Raw genomic sequence first — 26,237 nt, forward strand, 5'->3', positions numbered from 1 at the left:
AAGAAAAATATCTAAACTAAACCACTATATTCTTGACTGAATCTAAGAGAATTATATTATAATCTAAGAACTTACTAACAGAGTAAGGCAGATGTGGTGAATGGATCTTCTAGTTGTTAGGTCTAAGACATAATACAGAATGCTCTGTCTCACTAAGAGACTTCTCAGATTAATATCTCAAACATTACTGCTTGCATAGCTTGCAGAATGGCATCATCTCTTGTCATCTGACTCTAGTTCCCAGGCGAAACCCCCACTGCTGGAAGCTGGAAGTATTTAGCATCTACCTGTGAAAATACATAGACTTCAGATATTTGGCAGATGCTGGAAGTCATAAAACAATTGCACTTCTTAATGTTTTCAAGACTAGTAATTAATTCACCCTAAAGATAATACATAAAGCTTCTTAGCACAGGCTCTGTGTCTCTAGCTGCATTGAAAACTGAAAGATACCATCTTTTATCGCATAGCATATAAAGTAATTTAATTTTAGCTATTTTGCTAAAATTTGCTAGACTGAAGTTAATCTCCTGTATTCCAGTTTCCACTGTTAAACTATATACATTTAGATAGTTACAATAGTGCATGTACATTTCTGTTTTCTTCCAGTAGGGCACACTGTGGATGCATTTCAAACACAAACCCTTTATAAAATAGCTTTTCAACACATGTCTGTATAAACAAGTTTGACATACACATGACATACAGTTGTAATACAGTTGTAACACAAGCATCTCATATAAATCATTTCAGTATTCACAAATGACATAATTATTTACAAAATTCCAGCTAGCTGTGCTGGCAGTATCTCCTGTCGTGACAGGAGGATACATGAAAGATCAGATGCCTGGTTTTCCCTTGTATAACTCAGATGTTTAGGAGGAATCCATATGTGCCCAGAGTTGTGAGAGCCAAATAAAACAAGAGTTATAGCAGCTTCCACTACTGCTCAGAATTGAACATTTTTTCAGAATTAAGTGGTGTTACCATTTTATCCACCACTGACTTAGCAAACACCTATTACCTGCTACACCTCTTTTGAAGACAGCAGAGGACTGACAACTTCATTATTGTACAGGGGCTTATCAGACACAGGGGTGTGCTTTACAAATTAGCCTCTGTAACAGTAGCTTTCCCAAAAATGTTTTCTATATTATAAGGGTGAACTGTAGTCCACAAGTGGGCTTTTCAAATATTGTTGTTTGTATTACAGATTAGTCTACACTGACTTTTTTCCCAGAAAAATCATGTCTTCTGCAGTAGAAAGGTAAACTACAGGAACAAAGTGAGCTGTGGGCATCTTATTAATTGGCCTCAACACCAGAAGCTGTCTAGAATATAATGTTTTCTACAGTACAAAGATGACCCATGAAGAATTACTTGGATGATGATATTATCAGGTGACTGCATAACATGACCTCCAGCTCTGTGCTGTATTACAGTGAGTTAAGGATACTATAGTACAACTGAATACAGAATGTCCAGCTCTAATCAGAAAAGCTTCCAATTCCTGGGTCATGACATTTCTAGGAATGGACTGTAACCTGCTTTGGAATACATTTCTACTATCTCAGGTGCACCTGATCCAGTAGATACAGCCAGACTTCAGCTTTTCATTACCTTTGCTTTATGGTATTTAATGTTCCTCTAAAATTATGCCACTGAAGTTGAAGCTGTCCAGGCGTGGACATAAATTGCACAGTAGTAATATCAGGAAATAAACCAGTTGGTTGTGGATAGCTCTCCTCTAGGTATCTTTGCTCCAAATCTGTCTACCATACATATGTTTTTGTTTTTTTACAAAATATTCTGACTATCATTTGAGGGCTTTGTTGACTTAGCTATGTACTGAAGGTACTGAGCATCTGAATGCATTTGTTTTTCATTATCTTTCCACAACAGAACATAAGCATTTCACAGCTAAGAAAGAAGCACTTGTTTTCACATGGTTAACGGAACAACAGAGGATATATTTATTGTGCTACTGGTCCACATTCCATACTCACATCTAGCCTTGACCATCCTGCTTTCCTCAAAAAGTAACAGGACAAGATGGAATGTATACAGCTTCATGGCTCACCACACATCTATGAGTAATCTGTGATGTATTATATTGCACTGGCTCCTAAAATATAACTTATCTCTGTCTCTCTCACTTGTCACTGTCTATAACTTCTGACGCAGTCCCATTGCAAGGATTTCACTTTCTGTCATGGATATTGCATTAGCCTGCAAAACAAAAAAAAAAGCCCAGTTTATGAAGCACAAAACTTCCAGTCATTCAGTTTCAGATGACATAGAAAATAAATTGTTCCTGTACAACTTTAATAATTATTCTTAGCTCAAAGCAGCTGCAAGTCAGGAGAAAGGATAACTCCCCACTGCTCTACATTTGTGGTCTCAGACATTTGTTGCATCTTCTTTCAGACTGACTACTTTATCTAAATAGATGAAGAACTGTTGGTTGGCTTCATACTTCTCAACCTCTTAACACAGGAAATCTAGACAAAACCTAAATTAATGGTGGGACAAAGATCCCAAAATAGGGACTGGTTTTAAATATTGCTCTTATAAACTTAGAAAATTGCTAAAATAACAGGATTTGTGTTAACATGAAATTTCTAAAGGATATGAATTTTGAAACTCAATTGCATGTCATTATTTAGTAACTTCAATCCTAAGTGATTTGCCAGAAAACTGCAAATTTTATGAGGAATAAACCAAAAATATGAGGCAAAAATCTAGACATTCTGAGAAAATCTGGATGGTTGAGAGGTATGACTGGCTTCTCAGAAGCCTCTCACTTCTGAGCTGCCATGTTTTATAATCAGGCATAAGCTATCCATTCAAGATGACTACATTTTCAGAGGTTCGCATTATTTGCATGTTTCAGTTGACTTGCCACCTACAATGGTTGCGCTAGCACATGAGGGACATCAAGCCATTAAACATATCAAGCAGCATCTCTGGGATTTGTACTAGTGACCTAAGATAACTGACTTGCTCCATTTTTTAACATTTTTTTTTATTAAGGGTCATACGCCTATAGCCTTTTTCTCCTAGTTTTCTGGCACACCACAGTCTCCTATCACTTTTGTCTTCTATATATGGATTTTGAGCTATGTGCTGTCACACTATTCTAGACTATTCTAGCCCCTCCCTACCTTCTTACATTTACTACAGCTGAGAAATTCAGTGCTGTTATAATGGAAGGGTATATGGCAGAGAAGATTCCTGACTTTTTTCCCCTTAATCATGAGGTACCCCAGCATCATAGTAATATGCACATTTCCATAGGTGCTCACCTAATATACCCTGCCACCAACACCATCCCTAGGCACAGCTTATAGCAATCACTGTAACTTCCATGAAGGTGATTTGACATTGCACCCTGGTTAACCATCTACCCACGGGCATGGAACAAAACTCACCCAGCCCTGTCCTGTTAGTCCTCCAGCACCCAAAACTGTTCTCAAAGTTGGCTCACCAAATGCATGGCCAAATGCTTTGTTTCTGCACAATAGGTTCATTCCATGAGTGATTCCTGCCAGCCATGCCAGCTACATGATAAAATGCTTTGTCCTCATGTGGTACCCTACAGGCAATTGACTTTCCAGAAGGCACTGAGAAAAATTAATGAATGATGCTGTAAGGAATTATGAAATGGTTGTTTGAGACTGCTGTAATACAATTACAGTATATTGTTAGACTATTTGTATCTCACATATCTACAGAGATTATCACTGCTTTCTTGGCAATTGTTTTCTGCAACAAAAGAAATTCATATTATGAAGTAACCAACAATGAGCTTAAAAATGAACAGTAATACTTCAAACATATATATTTCCCTACAGTGATAATTTACAACCTAAAGGGGCTACTGACTATGTTCACTGTGTATTAAAGGAAACAACTCAAACTGTCATCACTGAAGAGCAAAAGTGGAAAGAATTTCCTGATCACATCTCTTGCAATTGCTAAGCAACACCATCTGCTGAAACAGGAGTGTCACCTTCTGAGTTGTAGTATGGAAGAAAGATATGCAGCAAACTTATCTCCTTCAAGATACAACTCTGACTCACCCCATGAGTGCATCTCTTCATCAGCGAATTTATCAGAAATATATTCTGTAAAAGCTTACACTCAAGAAATGCAGAGCAAAGCTTCAAGTTTTTTCACCAGAGACTGAGTTTGGAACCATGTACATATTCAAAAGGGAAGGAAAAAAAATCAGCAACCAGCTCATGGAACCATGTACATATTCAAAAGGGAAAGAAGAAATTCAGCAACCAGCTCAAGGTAAAGAAGGCAGATGGACAGGACAGGTACTAATATACTTCTAGATGAAAAAAAAACTGAAATTCCTTTTGCCTTTCTCTGATCTATGTTGTACCTGCCTTAGCCAAATATGGTTGACTAAATAGCTTTATCCACTGCACTAACTGTTACTCCTGCAAGGACTGCTAAAATCAGGAGATAACTTGAGGAGTTTAAAGACTTCATCCAGTAGATTTGCTCTACACTGAGGGTAATACTGAATGCTTACCTTTACTTCAGTGGTTGCACTATCGTTACAAAATTTGGTTCTGAAGTTTTGTGACTGTTTCTAATGTAGTGCCCATGATTTAATTTATAAAAGAGTGGACGTTTTCTCCATGCAAATGCAGTTTTGCTTACACAGTTGAAAAGTAAGAGCATGCAAACATGTGTGCTGAAAATTATGTGCAATTAAGTGAAATGTGGCGAGAAATATTCACCTGTTCACAGCCATCACTTTCAGACATGCTGTATATCCCATATTTGATCTCTCTGTGCAAATGGCCTGTAAGCTTATAACAATGGTGTGTGATTGGATCTCACATTTATGCTGCAGGATGCAGGATCATATGCATGCCACACCAATGAGGAGGACCAGGCATGTGCAGTGTATGCATTACTGAATCACCAGTGCACTTGCATAGCTGACTGTCTGCTGTACTGTCACTACAGGCTGTCACATGCAGTAAAGCTCAGCTGATCAGTGTGTGAGAGTTCATGTTTCAAGAGTCTGTAATTATGTATACTGCCACTGCATTACTTGTGCATTTAAATTTGTGGCTGGGTATTATGGAAACCTGCTAAGTAGAATGTACAGTTATCTATGGTACTCCTGCATCAACATAAGTCTGGAATGACTGTTGTACCATGGTTAGGGTCACTGTACAACTGGTTTACTAATAGTCACAAATACATATTGGTATTACACTTTTCACGGTATGTATAATACAACTACACTAACATGCCTCTCTTTAATCATTTAGTTGTATTGGTCATGGCTTGGCCTCAACATACGGGTCTGGGTTCCCTTGATCTAACCATGCATATTCCAACCTAGTCTCTGATGCTGCGTATTAGTTTGCAGTGAAGGAATGATTACTAAAATGCATTTAAGTCATTGTATATTTGGCTATCCACCAACCATAACTGAGTACTGATACTTGCACACATTGCATAATGAAATAAAATACTGTTATCACTATGCTCTATCTGTTTGTATCATACTGAAAGGCCTCTCACCAACAACAGGGCTTTATTATTATTATGGCATGGGCCTGTATATAATGGCCACCTGTGCACCTGCTTTTTGTACATTCTATAACATGACAACTCTGCTACCACTGTTTAAGTCAGTGCTTGTCCGTCAGTTGTGTGCCATGAAATCTGGGTGGTTGTTCCTTTTTTTGTCAACATTACTGCCTCCTGTTGCACGTCATCAGAGCAAACATCTCTTGCCCTGCACTCTCTTGCATGCTACTTATGCCCAATCATCATGTCAGTTCTTGGAAGCATCTGATGTGTACCCCTGTAACAGGCACAATCACACTGCTGCACTTTAGTTGTGTTTCTAGGATGGTTCAGGTACTATGCTTTTCGATGCACTCATCTGACAGTCTCCCTATAGTGCAGCCATACTGATTGATTCACTACTTCCCTGACAACCTTGTGACCCAGACTCTGGAACCATATTGCTCCATGATTACTGTTACTATCTCCTGTCTCGCTTCCCACCAAGAACACGTCACCCTTGGATGCTGCCTATGTAAGATCACAATACTATGGGACTTATGTTTCATCATGGTGGTATCGGCAATGTACTCATGATTATGTCTTTGCAACTCTGTATGCTCATACTCACTGTTGTTGGGTGTCAGTGTGTGGACTGACATGCGCCATACTTGTACGCTGCCAGTAACACATTGTTATGCTATCTCCTTGTAGACATTTCATATCCTTGTCATAAATCATGAGTGCCTGTCCCATATATCTGCACCGGATCATGTCAGAATATAGCTTCATATAAACACTACCATAGCAAAACTCATTACCAATGAGTTTTGCCATGCCTTGGACTCAGATGTTGAATTACACATTTCCCCTCTTGAACATCTCTTGACACGAACATTAATATAACAGGCTAATTTTCATTCTGATACATGCTGTCTTTGTAATCTACCATCTGTCACATGGCTTGGTGTGGTCTTGTCATGCTGTACCTGTTAACTTGTTTAACTCCTCATGCTGGTTACAGTCTCCCTTGCAGATACCTGGATATTCATGTGTGCAGTGTTAATTTACATGGGACTTGGTATCTGACCTTCTGCAGTGGACCTTGTAATGTAGTAATAGCTCAGTATGTTTGCTTCTACCTATGTTGAAATGTTGCAATAGTTTAGCTCTAAATTGGTCTGGGCATTGCTTATACTGAACTGTGCTGCATTAGCATTCCATTACCTCCATTTTACTGTTGCTAACTGTTGTGTCATGTGGATTGAATATGAATTCAGACATGCACAAATGCACAGTGTCCAGACACATTGTTTATATCTTTTTATATGGTCACCGCCTTTGGAAGAGGCAAAAAATTGGCAAGCCCCATTCCTGTATCAGTTGCACATTTCTGGTTTACAAACTACAGACATTACCCTTTACCTTGGAGGATAATACTTATGATGACTTCAGTTTTCTGTACACATGGGTTTCTGGACACTGTCTTTGAAAGTACATTTTGCCTACTACTTTATTATGGTTGTGAGTTTGACTAGACATTCCATTGATGGTACTGTAGCTGGCCATATCTGAGCATTAATCTTATGTTTCACATGCCATGACACCATATCATACCCCGTTCACGCTGGTTCTGTGTTGATAATTTTCTTTATGTCCTCCATACATATGCATCTTAATCTGATTGCGGCTTCATTGACATAAACTCATCTGCTTACTAAATGTACTGCATCTGTTGCCTGCTAATAACTATATATTTTATATCATCATAGGATTATAGTGGGTTACTAGGCAATTGACCCCAGAGGTCATTTCAAGCCAAGCCATTTCATCCCAATGTAATAACATAGCTATTCTAGTCGGTACCCAGGATTGTATTTAATAGTGATTGCCCAAGTCCAGGAGGGTTGTGGGTGCTGTCCCTGGTAAGACTTTACAGTGCGCTATTCACTCATTTGGGTTCCTTTTGAACAGTGTCATAGATGTGCTCTGCTTCGGATGAATTGGCAGCCTATTCCAAAGAAGCAGTAGTCGCTGGGAGACAAATCTGTCATTCCAGCACATCCTATTGAAGTTTCAGGCCATATTTAGGTCCCTGGAAATGGTAACTCTAGTCCTGTTTGATTTACAGATGTGTTAAGTGCTTTCACAATCTTTAAACTGCTGCTGTTGCTGGGTTGGAGTTAATAGGGTTTGGCTAATATTACCTTTATTCCCAGATATGACACCGCAGTGCATTGTTTTTGTGTGTGTGTGTGTGTGTGTGTGTGTGTGTGTGTGTGTGTGTGTGTGTGTGTGTGTGTGTGTGTGTGTGTGTGCCAGTTCCTCATGGTCCAGTCCTGCAGCTTTGCATGGCTGTTGCTGTTTCACACACAGTATTGCAGGGACACTAGTTTTCCATTCTTCTGGAGAAAATGCTGGTAATATCTAAATTTGGGCTATTTGAATATTGAAAAAGCATAGAATTTTTGTAGAATTGAGCATTTTAGGTCAGAGCACTCATTCACCACAAGATGTATTTCTGCTCATATTTATTATTTATAGTACGATCAGCTTGCTTTGTCAAAGGATCTGAACCATGAATTTGTTTTAATTTTCAATGCATATAGATGTACAAGAAAATTATAAAGAAATTACAGTAATGACTGGAAATTACACTTAAAATCCTCATTGGTTTTTTTTCCCATAGAAATGAAATTTCATTTTTTGTTGTTTTTGTTTGTTTTGAAAAACGTAAATCACAGTGCCTATTTATGTTTGCACCTTAGTCTTGCCTGTACTGGTATCTGTGTGGACCCCTCCAGTACTTTGGCATCAGCCATAATAGCATGTTATTAACAACATGGCTAGCCATCTCATTGTGTACAGGTTTACTACACTATCTGTATGGAGTATGTTTATCTGCATCTTGGTTGTCACATTGTACTTGGGTATTACTGTTGTGCACATCACATGGGAGAATGTCATGACTACATTGCTTGCTACACACACTTTTGGTGTCATTGTAAACAAACACTGCAGTTGTGTATTGGGTGGCTTGTTGAAGATACAGTGTTCCATGTCCATACCTCTCAACCTCTTAGTCCAAGAAATCTGGACAAAGCCCGACATAATGGGGGAAAAAGGCCCAAAAATAGGGGCAGATTTTAAATATTGTTCTTATAAACTTAGAAAGTAGCTAGAATAATAGGGTTTATGTTAAAATGCATGTTCTAAAGTATATGAAGTCTGAAACTGAAGTGTGTGTCATTATTTAGTGATTTAATTCCTCAGATCATCCTAGTGATTTGCCCAAAAAAACACAAATTTTATGAAGTACAGACCAAAATTTTGAGGCAAAAATCTGAACATTCTGCAAAAGTCTGAACAGGTGACAGGTATATCTGTGCCATCTTTCTGATGTATATCACAACTTGTCACTGCTCTGTTGCACATGGCACATCAGTACGGTTCTACTGCTGGACAGGTTTTATTAATGGTTATCTGACTTCCTTATCATGTATATGAACATTTCCCATCCTGCTACTTTTGATACAACATTCCACTGGCTATGCTTTATCATTGTGGAAGTGTTCAAGACTTTGGGATTACACAACCCACTACTTTGTTAATGATTATATTGTGCATATATATTCCTTTCTTCAAAGCAAGACTAGTAAATGTATTTTCAATGCTTCACTAGTATAACATCCTAATTTATTTGCATAGTGGTGTCTCTGTAGCCACCTTTTGCACATAATAAGGTTCTGATGGTTAGTTATCTTAACTCTGCTGCTAACACTTTCTTTGCAGTTTTGTTTTTTTATGCTGTAGTCCTATAAAATATGGATTTGCATATAGTATTATGCACACTGTAAACATTCTGTTGCTTTTTTTATGTCTGTGCGTGATTTTTTTGGGTAGTCATATGCTCTTTGCCACTCTCTGCATTACCATTTTTATGCTGATCAATGCTGAGAGGTTGAGTTTGGATATATTTAGCTACTGCTTTATGATACTGTATGTCTACATTTATGGAGATGTGTACCCACAGCACATATTTCTGCTGTTAATGTTGCACTTGGTACCAGCTTTATGAGCCCAGCCTTGTGTTTGGGTTCCTAAAAATTAAGGTTAGTATGCCAACTGTAAATCTTTTAAATGTCATTGTGTCGACAAGGGGACCTCTTAATGATAATAGTAGCCTGTTATTATTTGGTCCTCATTCATTCTTTTATGTTTATTGAAGGTATAAGAAAAAAACAAATATTCTGCCTGGTTTCTGGAAATGATCTTGCCTTTAGAATTACACTGGTGCAAGAAAAGTATCTGGTAAAAATATGTCAAAAAGTTTGACTAACTCACCTATCAGAATGAATCTGACATTGTGTTGTAAATGCTTCTTGTTTTACTTCTTAAATTCTTGTAAATCATTCATTCAATGGCAGGATGCAATAATCTCTGATAACAGCTGTAACTAATGTGATGGTCAGGCCACCTTATTAGTATTTGGACATGATACTCACCACAAAATTGAAGGGACAAGTACCACTTCATTCTCTGACGGCAAAGATATGAGGATAAATCTGAACGCAGTTTGATATGGTCTCAGGCAAGGGCTCATTTTGCACATTACTGGGAACATGACAATGGTATGTGTTTTTAATCAGGTAAGTGGATAGATGACATTTTTCCTCTCCATTTCTGTGACAAATTTGACATTTCCCCTCTTTACTGTGGTATCCATAGCTACACACTCCCCTTTTTAAGGATAGAAAATGAAAAAAAAAAATAATAGATAGATTTACAGGTAATGTGACTGCTCTTCTCTGAAAGCTGAAAAAAGTCCAAGTTGCAGCTGCCTGCACCATTCTTTATGCACTTGTTTATTAGGCTTCAGTTCAGCATCTAACCTTATGGTTTTTGTCAGGTTCTAACAGCCATTAGCCTTTGCTGGAAAGGATATATGAAACACACACACAAACATACACACACACACACACACACACACCTACACCTACATAGATAAATAGACAAAAACATGCCCACTTTATCCTAATCACATTTAGTGGGAGTAAGACCCAGTCATAAGGCATGGACTCAGTCCTACTGGATGAAATGTCTGTCTATTGCAGGGTACATGCTCATACACACACACACACACACACACACACACACACACACACACACACACACACACACACACATACAACTCTGGGCATTTGAAGGGATAGGATCTCCAATTCACCTAGTGCATGTATTTAGAATGTGGAAGGAAAGATGCAGGGGGGACATGAAGAATCTGTATAGATACAGACATGTTAAAAGTACTATACTATATACAGTGTGTGTGTAATTTTGTGTTCATCTGTATATGAGTGTGTGTGTGTGTGTGTGTGTGTGTGTGTGTGTGTGTGTGTGTGTGTGTAGGGCTAGCCACATGGAAGTGTGAACACTGGCTGTAGATGACTGTCACTGTTAAAGTGACACCCCAACCCGATGTGCAAAATAATGGGAAAAAGGGGTTGTGGATGTATATATGTATGTACATATATGTGTGTGTGTGCATGTGTATGTGTATGGGTCTACTTCAAAATCCTGAAATCCCACAAGACCTAATGTTATTTTCTCAAGATGAAAATAATGAATGTTTGAAACCCCAAATGGCTGATTTTTCACAGGGTAAGTGAACCTTGCCCAAAACGTCAGAGAACTACACCGGGTTATGTAAAACCCACCTAGGTGGGGGGGCTACACCCCACACACCCCTAACTATATATACCAACTCTGGGATCACACTACAGTGGTCAAGTGTTTGCTTGCCCTGTGGTTGTGAAAATCTGGCAGTTTGGGATTTCAACCATTCGTTATTTTTGTCTCATGAAAATAACATTTGTTCTTGTGGGATTTCGGGATTTAGAAGTAGACCTGTAGATATACAGTAGATATAAAAAGTTTACACCCCTCTTAAAATGCCAGGTTCAATTGAAAAACAAACAAATCTGTTAGGGGGAAAAATATAAAAAATGTACAATAAGCTGGTTGCATAAGTGTGCATACAATTAAACTAATACTTTGTTGAATCACCTTTTGATTTAACTACAGCATTCAGTCTTCTTGGCTACACACCTGCCATCAATTAAAGAGACTGACTAATCCCAAATAAAGTTCAGCTGTCCTAGTATGATTTTCCTAACATTTACCTGCTACAACAAAACCCATGGTCTGCAGAGAGCTTACAAAGCATCAAAGGGATCTCATTGTTCAAAGGTATCAGTCAGGAGAAGGGTACAAAAAAAAATTTCCACAGCATTGGATATACCATGGAACACAGTGAAGACAGTCATCAAAAAGTGGAGAAAATATGGGACAACAGTGATGTTACAAAGAACTGGACATACCTCCAAAATTGATGAAAAGACAAGATGAAAACTGGTCAGGGAGGCTGCCAAGAGACCTACAGCAACACTGAAAGAGCTGCAATAATTTCTGGCAAGTGCTGGTTGTGTACTACATGTGACAACAATCTCCCATATTTGACATATGCCTGGGCTGTGGGGTAGGGTTGCAAGACGGAAGCCTTTTCTTACACAGAAAAAGATCCAGGCCTGGCTAAAATTTGCAAAACAATACGTCTCCCAAAAGCATGTGGGAAAATGTGTTATGGTCTGATGAGACCAAGGTTGAACTTTTTGGCCACAATTCCAAAGGTGCATTTGATGCAAAAACAACACTTTGCATCACCAGAAGAACACCATCCCCACGGTGAAGCATGGTGGTGGCAGTATCATGCTTTGAGTTTGCTTTTCTTCAGCCGAAACTGGGGCTTTAGTCAAAGTAGAGGGAATTATGAACAATTCCAAATACCAATCACTTTTGGCCCAAAACCTTCAAGCGTCTACTAAAAAGATGAAGTTGAAGAGGAATTTCACCTTTCAACATGACAAAGACTCTAAGCATACATTCAAATCAACAAAAGAATGGCTTCACCAGAAGAAAATTAAAGTTTTGGAATTGCCCAGCCAGAGCCCAGACCTAAATCCAATAGAAAACCTGTGGGGTAACCTGAAGAGGGCTGTGCACAAGAGATGCCCTCACAATCTGACAGATTTGGAGCACTTTTGCAAGGAAGAGTGGGCAAATATTGCCAAGTTAAGATGTGCCATGCTGATAGACTCTTACCCAAGAAGACTGAATGCTGTAATTAAATCAAAAGGTGCTTCAACAAAACATTAGTTTAAGGGTGTGTACACTTATGCAACCAGCTTATTGTACATTTTTTTTTCTTTAATATTTTTTCCCAAACAGATTTGTTTGTTTTTCAATTGAATTGTACAGGTTATAGGTCACATTAAAGGTGGGAAACGTTTTGAAATGATTTATTGTGGTCTCATTTTTTTATATCACAAAAACCTGGCATTTTAACAGGGGTGTGTACACTTTTTATATCCACTGTGTGTGTGTGTGTGTGTGTGTGTGTGTGTATACATATATATATATATATATATATATATATATATATATATATATATATATATATATATATATATATATATATATGTCACACACACATTTTTCTAAAAATGTTTATAAATGTGCATATTCTGTGTTTAAATATGCCACATTATATCTGTGTTTTATATATAGCTATACATGTGTGTATGTTTGTGTATACATATCTCCATGTATGGATATCTTCCATCAAATGTTTCTTTAGTTAAAGTATGAATTGAACCAGTACTTTGGTCAAGTCATACATGCTTGAACTTGCTGGGTTGGGCTTAGTGCAAGACTGACGGACAGTGGGGTTTATAAAGTTTTCATTTTTCCCCACTCTTATGCAATCTCATTGTTATGTATATATGTGTGTTGGTACACACACACACATACACACACACATATATAATTGTTGGCACTCGGACTCATTACAGCAAAAGTAACCTTCCTGTCAAGTAGCCTTTTACAAAGAAAAAATCAATTTTCTGTAATGGTGTAGTCTTCCTACACAACTTTGTATAATCAGCTATGAAGTCACAGCAACTGAAGGGTAAAGGATATTTCCACATAGCAGCAAATTCAGAGTACTGAAACAAGTCATCCCCCAGTACACACACCCACCCCCCACACACATGCAAAAATATATATTTACAGATACAAACCCATTACAAAATGGAAAAAACAGATTTCCTGCCCTCAGAAGAAGCAGTTTCCATTTGAGCTGACTGCTTTTGGTAAACCCCGTTTGTCCCTCCCTCTCCTCTCTCTCTCCTCTCTCTCTCTCGCTCGCTCACACTCACACACACACACACACACACACACACACACACACACACTTGCGGGTCAGAAGAGAATAGCAACTGGTGGGTCTCTGTGGAAAATCACTGAGGTGATCATTAATGTGATGTGACACTTGAACTATCCAACACTTCCATTTGATGACTGGGAACCACCACTAGGCTACCACTGCATTCCGAAGGACAGAGGCACTGGACAGCAATTACCAGTTTGGAAGCTTTGGGATCTATTTGTGTTCCACAGGACAGCAAATATTTATACCAGTGTATTATCTGTGGAGATGGCAAACTCACATTGCAGTATTTTCACTTTGGTACATTTTCATTGAAGAAACACAGAAAATTTACAAATCGTACTGGCTTGACTCTTGCATTATAGAAGGTACTCAGAGCATTCTAGAGATGTGTTCAGTTTCCCAGCTTTAAAGTGGAGGTCTAGAGATTCACATCTTATTAAAATGTAGCACGCTGCATGATGGAATGAAGTCCTACTCTGTCCGTGGCTATCAAGAATGCGGAGTCCATAAAGGAAAATGATGATCAGCACTCCTATGGAATTAATTCAGTGCCCATTTTACTTGTATAAACATACTGCACATAGTAAACCTCTAAACTGTTGAAAAGTTAAAAGACTCATAGGTGAGATGCTCTGGTAACATGGCATGGTCTGCACATGAAGATCTAAAAAATATTAAGAACAGCCTTCAGTCTTCCATCTCCAAAGTGTGGAACACTACATCTCATAAGGTGGAACAAGATGGGCAAAATGTGAAATACCTCGTAACATCACCCAGGAAGCTCACAGAATGGTTAATGTGTTATTCTATAAAAAATGTTCTTTTGGTAATAGGATTCAGTATTATTACCAATAAATACTTGTTAAAAATTTGTAGCAATGAATGTGTCACAAAGTCCTTTCTATGTAGAGCAACACTGATTTGGGAAAATTTTAGGACTAAAAATTATACCTCTTTAACTGCTATGATTTCAGTATAACTCTGTGATTCTGGTCCTCATTTAAGACTTGTTTGACCTAGAGTTACTGATTTCTTCTTGAATGACCTGTTTAAGGGTAAAATAACCAAATTCAGTATTACTAACAATATGGGGTGTAGTGTCTGAAAACCTTCCATTTTGAATGAATGAATAAGAAAACACCCCTCTTTTGAACCCTCTTTTACACATTTCAAAGGCCAGTTTTATGATTTTAGTGCTCAGAACTTGAGTTCAAAATACGGTATGTTGTTCAGAATGAGGTGCAGACAGTTGAGAGGTATGGACTGCTAACTTACAAGCAAGTATATGCACCTAGCTGCATGACCCAACAACAGATAGTTGTAGCAGATGGACGAACTAATTTTTAAAAGTACTTTATCGACTTCCTGCCAATTCACTGAATGATGATAATGCATATGAGGGAATTGGCAATGTGCTTAAAATGAGGACCTTTTAATCTCCTACAGCCAGGAGAAAGTCTTTGTTTAAGGCAACATGTACAATAATTACAGAACAAGATGTCTTTCGGTTACTTTTATCATATCAGCATATCAAATAAAGAAATGTGCGGACCTCTTGTTACTGTATTGAGAGAGAGGAAGCCTGTTTCTTAAATTTCTACATTGTTTTAGGTGCGTTTTTGTATGCAATAAGATTTTCAGGGCTTATTTGAGGCAGCAGAATAGCAGTTTGACACAGAAGATACAATCATTGTGATTGTGCTTTTGATTCGGTTAAGTAAATCGTCACTAAAAATTACAGTTAAAAGTTCTATAAACAAAATAATTAATGAGTGGCACCCGAATTGTCCCACAATACTGGGAATGTACTTTAATTGTTGTAGCAAAAGCACTTTAAATGAATGAACAAAAGAAGATGGTTGTTTACCAGATATTTGACTGTACTACTGCCAAGATCGATATTAGCAAGTTGTGCCCAAGAGGTGTAGGTTTTCAAAATATGCAGCAGATGTCCAAAGGAGGTGGGAGGGGAAGGGGTGCTAAATGAACAGAACAGTGACTGCACCACTGGGAGGAAGAAAGGAGCAGCTGCCTGTCTGCGGTTCTCTGACTCACTTTCAGTCTCCCCTCCCCCAACCCCACGCGCAGTACTTCTTATTCTCAGTCGGACTCCTAATTGCACACTGTTCACCTTCCACGTCCGTCAAGCACCCCACCTTAGTCTCTTGTCAGTTGTAATTATCTAAGGTAAGTAAGGAGTTTGGTGGGAAAAGCTTTATATAATTGTCTTCTAAGTTGGAAATTGTGTATAAATATAAATATTTTCCAAGTCGTTAGAAGTGGGGCCGTTTGGCCTTTGTATAAGATAAGGGGCTTCTTGCCAAATATATGCTCTGAAGACCCAAATGAAGTAATTCCTTTGTTCTTGGTTTTGACTGACTGCTTCTAGTATAATTGTTTAGAGTAATGCGTTCCGCAGGGATTTTTTTAAATTATTAGTTGTATTTATTTTGAGGGGCCATAACTTGTTATATTTGTGTTGGTAAATTCAGATTTAATACTTTGCTCTTTTTAGACGGGTGAGAAGCAGATTATTACATTGTTGATATACAATAAACTATTTGTAATTTGTTTAATCTACATTTCTGGGTCTGTAAGTGATGGTTTGGGGTCGTTTTTTTAATAGAGTGGTGTGGTACATTTTAGCAAATAGAAATATACTTTATATTGTGTACAGTAATCTTAGATTGCATCTTTTTCTAACTAAGTGTATGCAGTTAACGCATAATCTGTGCGTGGAAACAAATTCTTATCAAGTGGTGAGAAAATATAACTTTTTTCACTACTGCGGAGAAGGACTTGGATTTCTCTAGCTGTTCCTTTTTAGAAGGTGGTTTCTCTCTGGAGCCCCACCGCCGGCAGTAGTGAGACAGCAGTTGCCGTCAGTTCAAGTTGAGATGACAGGTGCTGACTACTGTTTAATTTTCACTTAGCCTTGAAACGGCTATGCCGTCACACATTTGGGGTAGTTTTCCAACAGGCGCGGAGAGCGCTGGAACAGGATAAGGTGGCTTAAATGTTTTAAAACAAAGGCTGCATCCCCGACAGAGGGCAATGCTGAATGGAAGGTTACTACTCGTGAGGAATTGACTGCATTGTATAAAGTAATATTACTTAGGAGGTCAGTGGTGCGGCTATGGAGGTGTGGCTTTTTTGCAAATAAATGCACTTCAGCTGACTTCATTCCCAGAAGGGCGTTGAAGGCATTAGTTCTCTAAGGCTTTAAGGTGCTTCTTTAAAACCACACTTTTCTAGAAGGTGAGTAATGTCATCTTTATTTTGTAGCGCTTCTTTTGGTCATGAAGAAACTTTCATGTAGTATAATGGTTTAGAATATAATCATGAACTATTAAAAAGCTGTATACGCTGCAGTCGGATGTATATGTTGATGTATTGCCTTGGAGCGGTATGGGCGCAACGCCTTGGATTGAGGGACTTGGACCATAGTAGGTATTGATTTAAAAAGGAGTGCAGGCATACCTTTGTCGCTTCGTTAAATATTAGCCATATGTTTTGTATAAACTTTTGATTGCTGTTTCCTTCACTTCACATTCTCTGTCAGAAATGGCTGACAGAATGGAAGTGTGACTGGTTGTTATGACTAGGTTATGTTGAGCTAGTAGTAATGGCAGATGCATCGACTTCAGAGCTCATTTTTTTTTTGGGGGGGGGGGGACTGTTTAGCATATTTCATTTACTTTGTACCTGCTTCCCTATTTTCTGTCCAACCCAAAGTGTTGTCCCTCCCTTTGCCTGATCCCTATTGAGCACCCTCACACTGGACTTGACCATTCAAGAGCCTTTAGGGCAAGAGATGGGGGCTCATCCAAGCACACACTGGGGAGTTTGCTCTCACTGGTATCCAGACATAAAAGCTTTTATTTTTATATATATCACTAACACCTTTCCTTTGGTGGTGAACTGGGCACCTACAGGGATTGCTTATGACAATTGCCTTGCGTGTGCTTCTTTATATGGCTGACTAGGTTTACTGTCCCTTGTTTGGATGGCCACACCCACGTTGTTTTCTGCACCAGCCTCCAGACTTGTGACTTTGCCTCTGCCCTTTGGTAGTGCTAGGACCTACCCCTTCTTACCCAAGCATGGGCATGCCCATCTTCCCAGCTCTGCCATTAATGCCCAAGTTCTTGATTGATCATGGGTCATAGTTAAGGCTTTATCGTATCTCTGTATGCCACGAGTATTGTGTGTGCGTGTGTGTGTGTCCCATGAAGGAAGTGCATACTGTGCTTTAAATGTTAGATGTCTTTGTTCTCTCTAAAGCAGTGTAAACTAGTGTTATGATCTAGGCAAAACAGTATAATAAATCATGTTTTCTTTCTCACTAGACAGGCTTCTAACAATGCATTATATATGTGTTAAAAAAAATGGCTACAGTATTTAGCAAGTGTCATTCGTAAGTGAACAAATTTATAAAACCTCATTCAAAATATCTGGTTATCTCCAATAGCCAAAAGGCATTTCTGTGAATGAAATGTTGGGGGGGGGATAATCATACCTGCTGTGGTCTGCTCCATAAGAGTTGTGAAGAACAATCCCTAAGGGTACCTCTTTCTGATACAGCAGGGAAAGTTTTTCTTATGTCTGTCCAAAGTCTCTATTTTCAATGGAAGTACAAAATTATGATATTTGTAGTTTTATTGTACTAGGGCAGATATGTTGTGTGCTGTCAAGGATTTGCCATATGCAGCACTCAGCACTTCATCAGTTTTCCCTAAATTTTCTCACACAGAAGGGCAGGATCAGACTTGTGTTGCAGTGCGCTATAAAGCATCTTGTCATTTGCATGCCAGTGTAAATAAAATTCACTGTAAGGTTTGAATAGTTCAGGTAATGCAGTTCATACATAGTTGTACTGAGTGCCAAGACTTAACCTAACCTGGCTCTGCTGTATAGTTGCAGGTACCTCGTAAAAAGTAGTATGACTCCATCAGGGCACATGAAGGTACTTTGTCGCATTTAATGTACCCAAAACAGAAAGTAGTCTTCAAAAACATAGTCCTGCAGATAAATGATCACACCCAGCATGTCATGGCAGTTCAACTGTAGTCCTATAACCTGGATAGATAATGTGCTGAAGTGGGGAAACCTTTAAATGCGTTCCTGTAACCCATGCCAAATCTGCAGTTAGTTTAGTTGCACTGATTTATGTTTGCGTTTTTAAAGATTAAAGTGAAGCTTTGGGCTTGGTAAGAGGCTAGATGATAGTCCATGTCTTGAGTGTCTTGTACAGCTGATGTGGTAGTTTTGATTTTCTAAGATAAGATGTAGGATTGGATTAGTATGCTTTTAATGAGCTGAGGCTTATTGCTAGGATTTCTTTTCCTTTCGGCTTTTCGTGTTTGAGATCGTCACAGTGGAACAAAAGTCTGCAGAATGATTGGCCAGCTTGAAAATGAAGCTGGTTTCATTGTTTTACTTCCTACTACATTTTTCTGTAGGATGTATTTGATCACTGTGGTTTTTGTTTTAAAACATTAGCGTTCTTCCATTTTACAGTTTACTCATTGTCACAGTGGAACAAAAGTCTGCAGAATGATTGGCCAGCTTGAAAATGAAGCTGGTTTCATTGTTTTACTTCCTACTACATTTTTCTGTAGGATGTATTTGATCACTGTGGTTTTTGTTTTAAAACATTAGCGTTCTTCCATTTTACAGTTTACTCATTTTTTTTTTATTTAGAATTCATATGTAATCATTCACCCTCTTTCACATGTGCATGTCTGTTATGTTGGAAACATGGTATTCCACCCCACCCCCATGTGGAATGGAAACCCAACTCCAGTCTGTAGTGTCAAAGAAATAATTTCCGGTGCTCGTTCATACAAATTCTCCCCCCCCCTTCAAAAATGTTTATGCAGTAGTGTGTTATGATGGGGACAGAGGTCACCATGCTGTGTAGCTGCAAATCTTCAGTTGACAGTAGTATCCTACAGTGCTCATTGTGGTGTAGGAATGTACCCACATACTGACCATGCTCAAGCATCTTGAATGCAGTGTTGACCATGTCTTAATTCCTCAGTTTAGTTTTGTTAAATTTCACTGTTCTGAGTAAATAAAGTGTAAATCTGAAACTGAATGTCAGTAAGCAAAATGTGCTACTTTTGTAGGTCTGGTAGGCATTGCAGAGTTCAGTTCTCTAGTCCAGCCCTCATCTATGGTGTATTCTGTCCAAGGTCTGCATGCCATCTTTTGTTTACTTGTGTTTTTTGTTAGGTGCTGCAGTTTCCTCATTCTCCAGGATGTACCATAGATAAATTGGCATTCTTCTGCTCCAGCATAGGTCTGTGTGTGTGAAAATAGTCTGCCTTCTGTAATGGAAGATTGTACCAGGTTAAGCTTTTGGATCCCCCCAATCCTGAATTTGATTTAGCAGATGATCAGCAAATTAATGATTTTTATGCATGCAGGTCATTTGTTAACTAGGCAGAGTACTGATCCAAGTGGACAATTTTCAGACTCTGCTGGAGGTTTACAGACCAAATAAAGAAAAGTGGTGACTTTTCTTAATACATTGGAAGTACAGTAGCATGCAATGACCACACTGATTATATAGTCACACTTGGAGAACTTTTGACATGTTAAAACATCTGATATTCTTGTGTATGTATTCATTCATCGATTCCAGTTTACTGGGCTTTTATCTAGCAGATAAAAACCTGTGAAAGAAGATTGCACATGCTATTATACAATTGTACAAAAGTTTAAATAGCAAACTAGCACCTTCGTGCAAGTAGGGCATAGAGTGAAGAGAGAAATATTAAAGTTTCAGATTTAAAAAAATGGGGCAGGGGGACTGGAATAGGTTGAGAAGAGAAGTTATGAAGGGTGTGGTTTCATAACAGAAATTAAGTGAAATGTGACAGTAGTTGAATACTTCTATGTTGTGCACCAAAACATGTCCAGTTTAACAGCAGAATATCTTCAATTTGTGAACAAATTTAGTGTGGTTGAGTGAAGATCTGGAGAGAATGGAGTTCTTACATGAGTACTTGCATTTAAATTCATGTTTCCTGTTTTAAAAGATGGATATCTGTTATTTCAGTAGAGTATACAAATGGCAAGAAAAGCTAATGATGAAGTGTAGCCAAGAGAGAAATTAATCTAACTTTCAAGGATCTAGGCAACCGCTTCTGAAAATGCAGGAGTGCTTGTCTTAAACAGACTACAGGAAATGGCACCCACATAATTGTGCATGTTTGTGTGTAGTCCCAAGCCCGGGTCTATATTAGAATACCGAATGTTTGGTGATCCAACACCTAAACATCGATCTTCTAATATCGACCCGCACAATATATAACGTCCCAGGGAAACGCGTCCCTCAGCCACAACACAAAAAACATTACTTTACATCTAAGAGGGGGGCTTCACCCTAACACCCCCTGATGTGGGGGGCTGTGCCCCCACACCCCCATCTAACTAAATATACCAACTCTGAGATCACTCAACAGTAGGGAAATGGCAAACTCTGGTGAATGGCCAAGGGAAATCTTTCCTGCATTAAATCGGCCGTTTGCCGATTGATTAGGTGCTCGATCGCCTAAACATTCAGTCTTCTAATATAGACCCTACCAAGCCCTGTAGTAGACCCTACAACTATTGTACCTGGGGATGATCTGTTGCAGCACAACATTGGTTTTCCACAAGTGGTAGAACAGCTGTCCTTGCTCAGCAGATCGTTGATCCAGTTTTAATCTCTGACACTGTTGTCATCTAATTTTCAGTGAGTGATTTTGCATCTACATGCTGTATAGTGCCTCTAGTGTTTCTCTTTTCAAAAATTTTGCTTGATGTGATTTGCAGATCTCTAGTCCCCTACAAATATCACCAGTAGCAAATCCCAAGAATTTTTTGGACTTCTTAGAGTTCCTGCTTCCCCTCGGCACAGCTGGACACACTAACACAGTATGCAACCACTGTTGTGCCTCCTAACCACCCCAGGTAGCATTGTACAGCTTCTTGGTGACATTACATTATAGTTTGTGTATGCAGATCCTATAACACTGCCTTTAACCAACTCCAGGTAAGACTCTCCAGATTTTCATTGTCATGACAAGGTAGTACATTAATGGAACTGTAAAAGAGCTGTAGTGAAGTAAATGCCAAGCAGCGCATTCTAATCAATGATGGGGTTTAATAAGGGAGGGATAAAGTGTGACACTTATTCTTTAGACTTTTAAGAGAAACCAGAAGAATTAGTGCAAGACAGGATTTCCTAACCTTCATAGACACGGCTAAAATTGATTGGTGTACCCAACTCCCTGCTATAGCTTTGTCAGCTCTTGTGATGCTAGGGCTACCAGAGAAAGCCATGATGCTCCACTTTAGTCTGAAGTAATAAATGCAGAAGTACATAAGCATGCATCAACAGTTAATGAACACCTGCTTTATGGAAATAATGTTGCAAAGAAGGGTTAAAATGAGAGGCCCAGTAAATGAAATATTTTTTTAACTTTGGAGAGTTATGTACAGAGCCTTCATCTTTGTTCAAGGTCTTCAAGTGGGTACTGTATAATGACTCGTTGCTGATGAATTTTGGGCCCTATGACCACCTCTACCACAAGTAATTTTTATAGTTTTAATGTCCATGCATGCTGGATCCAACATGCTGGCTCAGCTTTCTCCACAAGCTAAACAGTATCAGTAATGGTCATTAATCAAGTGACCTCCATCCCCCACTTTCACTGCATGTGTCACATAAGACATTCCATTTGTCTTTAAACCCCATGAGAGCAATGTCTGTCCTGAACACTCTAGACTGTATAGAAGTATGTTGTGTTATTCTTCTTAATTTAGATTGTCTACTTTGCATAGCTTCTTGTTAGTAAGTAATCAAGTCCTTTGTCAGCCTCATATTGCTGACACTCTGTGTGAATTTCAGAGTACAGCAGTGGATGCAGCATAGTGAGATTCCTGTACATGGCTAGTGTAGTGTGGAATCCAAGAACCATGGCAACACAGGCAATATTTGAAACACTTTGTTTCATTAAAGTTGCCAGTAAATGCAGACTTTGATGCAGAGGACTAAAACCTGAACTAAGACACTGGCCTGATACTAACTGGTGACAACCTCACTGAAGTAGCTGACAATGGAGGTTTTTACCAGCCTACCCATCCTGTTATTCAGGTAGTGGTTCTTTTATAACTTTCCATGATTCTGTTAAAAATTATGAAATTCTGTAGGCCACAAAGCTTTTATAAAATTTAATAACAGTAAAACAAGCCCCCAGATTCTCTATAGCTTGTATGGTGTGCAAGATTGGTGTAGGAGCTCGATCAGGCAATATGTCTGCTGTGATCCAGGAACAGCGTGCAAGGGGCGTGCATGAGCACTCCTGGACTAATCTTGCATGGACTAAGCCCTTATATGTAAATCGCCCCATTTGCAGGAGAAATATATGCAAATGAGCTGATTTTGCAGTCCAGGAAGCTTGCAACCGTCTCTGCAGGACTTGTGCTATCTGCCGAAATGTACTCTGTTAGTAACCGAGTACATTTCTGTAAAATCCAAAACTGAGCTGTGACAGCTCCAAATAAAGGCTGCATATCATGTAGTAAGCATGCCAATGGCCAAGTATAAGGCCAGTGGCATTGCAAACGGTTAAAAAAAAAAAATACAAAAATCAATTTTTTTTTTTTTTTTTTTTTTCTGATCTCGGTTGTTCGTAGGGCAGTGGTGAGCAAACTGGTTCGGGGTGAAAATAACAAAATGAACCTAAATTAAGCATTCTAACTAAAATCAGTATTCTGCCATGCAAGTCAATGGCAGGCAGAAGACAACATGGCCAGCGAGTAGTGGTTGCTAAGGGGGAGGCTCAGTGTGAAACGTAACTATGCATTCGCAGGCAATCCTATGCAAATGAGGAGAAGGATAGTGAATCCTAGTTTTCCCCAGCATGAGTCCCAACAGTGTAAGAGTAGGAATAGCTTGATGTAAGCCTAGGAGTTGGGTGACATCATGGGGGGGGGGGGTTGCAGACATACTGCAAGTGGATTGGATCTCTGTGGCTCTGGTTTGCTCCTAGCCCACAGCTAAGCTAGGGGGTGTGTCTAAACCTGCCTAGCACTCTTTTTACAAAGCCTAAGCATGTGTGTGTGTGTGTGTGCGTGCACTGGGTCTTACAAGAAGAAGAAAAAAGAAGTTAAACCAGGAAATAGCAGCACTGTGGACATTTGAGCACTATGTTGGTGTGGCGCACACCCGGGCTTAAACAGGAAGGCAATGGGAAGGAAAAACAGTAGTAGGAAGGTAATCATGGAGAGCTAGCTTAGCTGGCAGGAGAAATGTATCTGAATCGGCCAGTTAAACAGGCAGCAGACCAGCCCAGCCCAGAACACTACTATAAACTGCAAACACCTTCACCCCTGTTTTTTCCCACACTCTACGTCACCGGTGTAAACAAGCGAGGACCTTTAACACTCACAACAGCAAAATGATAGGGGCTGCCCACAGTGAGGAGATGGAGAAGAGTGTACAGATCCAGGGTAACCTACCAGGGGCTACATGAGCTGGAGATAGTGGAGTGCTATAGGGTAGACAGGGACATCCCACAGCAAATTGCTGAGCTGTGCCGGCCACACCTCACACAGAACTAACAGTGGAACCCATCCCAGTAGATAACAAGGTATGTGTAGGCCTAAGAATACTAGCTATAGGTACCTTCCAAAGGCCAACTGGGGATATGATGGGGGTTTCACAGGTATCAGCATCCAGGGTACTCCTCCAGTTCCTGGATGCTATATCAGCATATGTTGGTGAGCATGTACATTTCCCCAACACCCATGAGGTGTTGGACACAAATATGCAACTGTTTCACCAAATAGCAGAATACCCTGAGGTAGTGGGTGCTATAGACTGCACACACATGCGCATCATAGCACCACCCAGTGATTTGGGGTAGGGCCTACATCAACCTCAAGGGCTTCCCCTCCAACTGCCGGGTCGTGTGCGATGCCCATTGCATAATGAATGTGTATGCTGGCTGCCCTGGAAGCTATCACAATTCCCACATCTGGTATCTGATGCAGCCGTACCAGAGATTTGTCAATGGGGACATCCCTGATGGTCACCTAGTGGGGGATGCTGGCTATGCACTGGAGCCATGGCTAATGACATCAGAAATGCATGCACAACTGAACAAGAACTCCATAATGAGGCACATGTACAGACCATAATTATAGTAGAGCATGTGTTTGGGATGCTCCTGGTTCTGGTACCTGGACACATCTGGTGGAGTCTCGCAGTACTTGCCAGCTACATGTACCCAAATTGTCCTTGGATGTGCCATGCTACACAATGATCCTGTGAAAAGAGCTGCAACAGGAACAGCACGGGCCAGGGCCACACAGCCCCCCACCAAGGCCTGCACAGAGTGACTCTGAAGAGGAACAGCCTGAGAATGCCCCAGTAGGCAGAAGGAGGGCATGCCCAGTATGCCCTGGCCTTGGCAAAAAGGCAATGCATAGCACATACACTGACACGAGACACCCAGGGAATAATGCCTCTCTCTGACTCGCATACAGTAAAAGGGATGCTAAACATTACACTACCTGTGCTTAACCATGTGTAGAGAGTGTATTATGTGCAACTGACATAGGCAGCCCTGCAGCACCACCCTCAATACTGGGGCACCCACAAGGTAAGTGAATTACACATGCCAGTCATGGGGGTTCACATACCCAACAACAGTCGCAGCCAGCAGGGCAGGTGTAGACAAACACAAAGGCTGTGCTATGGCCTCTGAATGAGGCCTATGGGTAACCTCCCACCCCAGTCCTACACAGACCGACTACAGCAGGTCAGGCAGTGGGATGTCAGTTCTGAAAGGTAGGAAATCAGGAACTAATATGTAGGTAATTAAAAGCTAAGATCTGTAGTACACTGGTATGCCTCTAGTCAGCATGATAGGCAAGACCACAGAATGAAATGGAGTATCCGACATACCAGTGCAGTCCTAGCAAATGTGTACAAATGTCAGGTGTGCCCCCCCCCCCATCCTACTTAGAAATGTAGTAGCAGTCCATGCCAAATGATTGACGGATACCCTGCAAGAGGCAGCAAGCTACCTGTAGGTGTACAACACAAAGGTTAGCACTGCAGTACAAACTACCTGGACTCGATCCCCACATTCAGTACAGATGTGCATACTGGGCATGCCCACACACTTGGAAAAATGAAGGCAATGTCAGTCGACAACATACTGAAAGGTCCTTCTGGGCATGCTCACACACTTAAACATATGAAGGCTATGTCTGCAAATACCAGTGGACCAGACTCTGGCAGCCGCAGATGTTAGTGCAGACACTCCTCAGTATGCACCACTCATGCTTTGCACGCACACTGGATAGGAATGCAGGCATATATGCAAGGACAACACAAAAA

At 39.8% G+C, this 26,237-nt stretch overlaps 1 protein-coding gene across 2 annotated transcripts in view; it reads left to right on the top strand.

Annotated features, from left to right (window-relative positions):
* Nucleotides 1-15,824: 15,824 nt before the first annotated feature.
* LOC122810285 overlaps nt 15,825-26,237 on the top strand; it is an 83,611-nt gene continuing 73,198 nt past the window's right edge. Inside the window, exon 1 of one of the 2 annotated variants that reach the window (XM_044081832.1) lies at nt 15,825-16,021. The gene's annotated coding sequence lies outside the window, so the exon portion shown is untranslated. Of the gene's footprint in view, nt 16,022-16,845; nt 17,093-26,237 lie in introns of those variants that run through there. The other variant, XM_044081833.1, reaches the window with a different exon arrangement.

The sequence above is a fragment of the Protopterus annectens genome, chromosome 8.part1 (genome assembly GCF_019279795.1).
Source record: "Protopterus annectens isolate FY-2018-M chromosome 8.part1, PAN1.0, whole genome shotgun sequence".
In the NCBI taxonomy this organism is placed as follows: domain Eukaryota; kingdom Metazoa; phylum Chordata; order Ceratodontiformes; family Protopteridae; genus Protopterus; species Protopterus annectens.